The sequence below is a fragment of the Arachis hypogaea genome, chromosome 14 (assembly GCF_003086295.3).
Source record: "Arachis hypogaea cultivar Tifrunner chromosome 14, arahy.Tifrunner.gnm2.J5K5, whole genome shotgun sequence".
NCBI lineage: Eukaryota > Viridiplantae > Streptophyta > Magnoliopsida > Fabales > Fabaceae > Arachis > Arachis hypogaea.
Genome location: NC_092049.1, coordinates 116,775,329 through 116,779,620, shown reverse-complemented (window position 1 = coordinate 116,779,620; position 4,292 = coordinate 116,775,329).

The following is a 4,292-nucleotide window of genomic DNA, read 5'->3' as shown; positions in this document are numbered from 1 at the left end:
TTTAGAAGATGCCATGCTTTTAAAGGGTAGGATGTGTTTTGTTTGTGGTTTAGTTATTTTAGGTCCTCTTATTTTCTGGTACGAAACAAATCTTTAGTTTCTTGTACAATCTTCCTAGATTTGTATTATTAGATGTGACGTGTGCTTTTTTCTATAGCGAGTGTTTTGGTGTATCTTTAAGTTGACAAATTAATTCTTGTTACCTCCATCATATATGTGCAATTTTTTCTATGCTAGTTGATGTGTATTGTTCCTATTTGAAGATGTTTATTTTAATACATTATTGCATACTTGATTGTTTTATCTTTCACTGTATTTAGATATTCATGTTGGCTTTATCAACTGTATCCTTTAAGTGTAGCATGAGCCTTCATTAAAATTGACTACCTAACAAAGATGTGATAGATATAAAATCAAATAGTAGAGGATGCAAAGTTGAAATTCAATACTGAAGGTGCCAAAAAACAAATAAAGAGTCCCAAAGAGAAAAATTGTATTTCAAACTTTGACATCTCACATACATGGCCAAGATTATCCTAAACCAGGATTGTAACTTTTGTTATTGGTGTTATTATTTTGCTAAATTATGGCTACGTGCATTGTAGTTTTACTGTAGAAAATAAATGATGATAACACACTGAAAAAAATAAATGATGATGTGGACAACCATCTTTACTAATTAGAAAAGTTAACCATTATTTATTTATAATAATTAATTGCAAAAATTAATTATCATCAATTTTAACAAGCAATTTTATTTTAAAGATAATTTAATTTATATCTATTAATTCAGATAACGATATTGTTCTTTATACAGTATCACACAGATTCATCTTAGACTTATCTGTTTATATATTTTTTATATATGTAAGACTTCATTGATTTAGTATGTGCTTTATTTTTTTGCACCATATAAAATCTTCAGTTTTTATAATAATTATTACCATTGACTATATATTAAAGAGAATTTTTGATGATATGATAAATGAATTTATTGCTGTATAGTGAAGAATTTAAAAATTTTTCATATTATGTATATTTCTGAATGACCTAACTGTTGGGAATAAATAGTATGACCACAATTCAATCAATCATATGTTAAATAATTTGTTATTGTTATTATATTAAAATGTTAATATAATAAGGTCCTTGATTAAATTTAGAAATTTATCATTGTGATAGTGATCATAATATTGAGAGATGAATTTTTTTATAATTTAATCTAAATTGTTCTTGGTCATAGGATTATTAAAAAGGACATTAATAATGTGGAAAGATCAATATATATATATAATGGTCTTCATTGGATGAAGATTAATAGATCTCATTTATTAAATTATATATATAGATGGTGCATATAGAGATATGACCATTGAATTGACTCACTTTGAGAATTCCTAATGGTTATAATTACCGCATATTTGTCAATAGGATATTCTCAAGATGAACATGGTAATAGAGTTTCCTTTGACCTGCGACTGTCATAGTAATTAATAATGTATTTATTATACTTTGATTCGGGACACCTAAAACCCTAGAGTGCTAGTTGAATGGATATTGGGCATGATTTAAATACTTGTAGAATTAATTATTAGTCAATAAGGAATCCGTCAACTCTCGGTAAAGAGTTTGAGCTCTATGATTATAATGACTGAGATGAATAAAACCTTGGCCAAGGGGATTGAATGAATGAAGAAATGAGTTTCTTAGGTCATTCACAGTTCATTATAATAACGGTAACAAGTTAGAGTTTGACAATTAAACCATACTCTAAGGGTTAACCAATAGCTGGAAAGATGGAAGGAATTATACTTTGTTCTTCTGAGGTTCTTAGTAAAAATAGATTACTTCATACTATCGGGTCGTTGAGGAGTGTTGCTAGATGCCAACCTTGATTAGTAAATTTAGTATGACTAATTTACTACCCGCTTAGTATTGAACCTATGGGGTCACACACTAACGAGTGTTCTAATCTTTGTTGTAGAATTATTTAATTATTATTTTGATTTGATCAAATAAATAATTATATTAATTCAAATGGAATATTATTATATTCTTTGCTAACACCAAAAATATAATAATAATATGACAATTGAGAATATTAAATGAGATTTGAAAATAATTAGTTATTCTATTTCTGAATTTGAATTATAAAATTTGGATGAGATCCAAATCGATTATGTTTTAAATTGTTATGATATGATTCATAAAATTTGAAGGATTCAGATTTCGAATTTCAAGATATGATTTAAATTTGAATTGAGAATCAAATTTAAAATTAGTAACAAATCTCATGCTATATATATGTATGCTAAGAGTAGAGGAATAATAGAGAGAATAAAACAGAAGAGTTTTATTCCTTTACCTCTACACACATAAACGTATGTGAGCCTAATTCTTAAAGAAGAATTTTATTGGCGTGCAAAGATTTGCAAGAGGTTTCTCAATTTAGATCAAATGTCCATTGGTCAAGGAGTTGACAGCAAAGGTTGGTCTCGGTATGGATACGCATAGAGTCTTCGTACAATCGAAGAATAAGATTTTACTAAAGCGTCCAAAGGTATCTAGATCTGATCTATATATTATATATTATTTATTGGAATAAAGTTTAAGCACAAAATAGATCTTTAGGATTACTTTCTTTTCTTTCGCTGTGTGTTATGAACACATGGTAATCGTTTACTAACAATTTCTACAAAAGTAGTAAATAATATTTAAAAAACTTAATTAATAAGTCTAGGATTATAAATAATAGTATCACATCTTACACAAATTATATTTCTTATTTTAGTATCAATGCAGCATCTCTTAACTTTTAAGTACTAAAGATAATGTCAGAAAAATTGAAATGATATGAAGTAATTAATCTTTCATATCCATCTCCATTTAATTCTATGTCTTGAACCACTTGACAATAAGTGAGAGAAGTTTTAAAAAATGCATACTAAATACATATGTAGGTAAAGTAGATACTTAAGTAATGATTACACCTACCCTTTAATATCCGAAAAAAGTCAGGACCCATTTAGCATAGTGCATTAGCACTTAATTAGTATGGATATAAACGACTATCAAATGTAATTACTTTTGTTAATACACTAAAAAAGGGTTACTTTAACATGCAAAGTATTATCCTGTTTGTGATAATGCTAGGTGTGCATAGCAATATTTCTTGACTTTTTCCAAACACTTTTCAATATTATTAAAATTATGTGTGTATGATAAAATCTTTAATTTCCTTTCTTCAAAGAACTTTTATTATACTTGTAAATGCTAGGACAGTTTTATGTAACAATATTATGCATCAGTTTTTTTTTCAAATAATTTCATTAAGACTGATGTTGAGCAATACTATAAACTTAAAACTTATTTAGTCAAGCAACTGCAAGTAGGATTTTTCTCTACATGTTAAATGCTATGTTTAGTGTAATAATTTTTTTCATATATCCAAAATTGTTCCATAGCGTAACCGAATTCTCTGAGTGATTCAAAGATGTAATTTAAAACTTTATATTTTAAATATAATTTGCTCACATACGATATACAATCGGAAACCATTTTGTAAACTTTGATTATGTATTGTGTCTTTTTAAAAGAAAGGGATCGAAGATTTTCTTTCTAACCACACGAAATATATATCTATTAAAAACACAACATAATAAATAAAATATTTTGCACCGAGTTAAAGAAACCCTTACAACACAAATAAGGCAGACTAACTGAAAAATAAAGGATAAATACTACAAACGATCCAACAATATCATGTATGATCTTCCTTGGGCAATGCAAGTTGAACCAATATCTGACATTGGTGGTAACACTCATACACACTAAACAAACTACAATAAGCAAACACATGATGTTCCACTAAAACCAACCCTAAATAGCACACAACCATTAAAGTTTTAAACCCAAAGTCCTAGTAAGCATAGTTTGCACCAAAGCATGACTATTACAACTTTTTCATGTAATCCATCACACAGGAAATAAAGTTTCTTCATATGCATGGACAGATCTAATTTTAACATGATTATCATAAAAAATCCGATGAAACCTTTTTCTTGTGCTTTCAATAGGGTTATATCAAATGATATAAAAGTGAGAGTAGGCGGTTACTTCAGCCCCAACCATTTGTACGTGCCTCTCCATTATTTGGATAAGATCATGATCAACCATGATAGCTGGCACATACAAAGAACTTATTCCACTAGATGTAAATAGTTGTGACCAGTTTACACCTTCATTGGTATCATTTACCTGCCATATAACTAAGTTGTATGAGTAGATTGTGT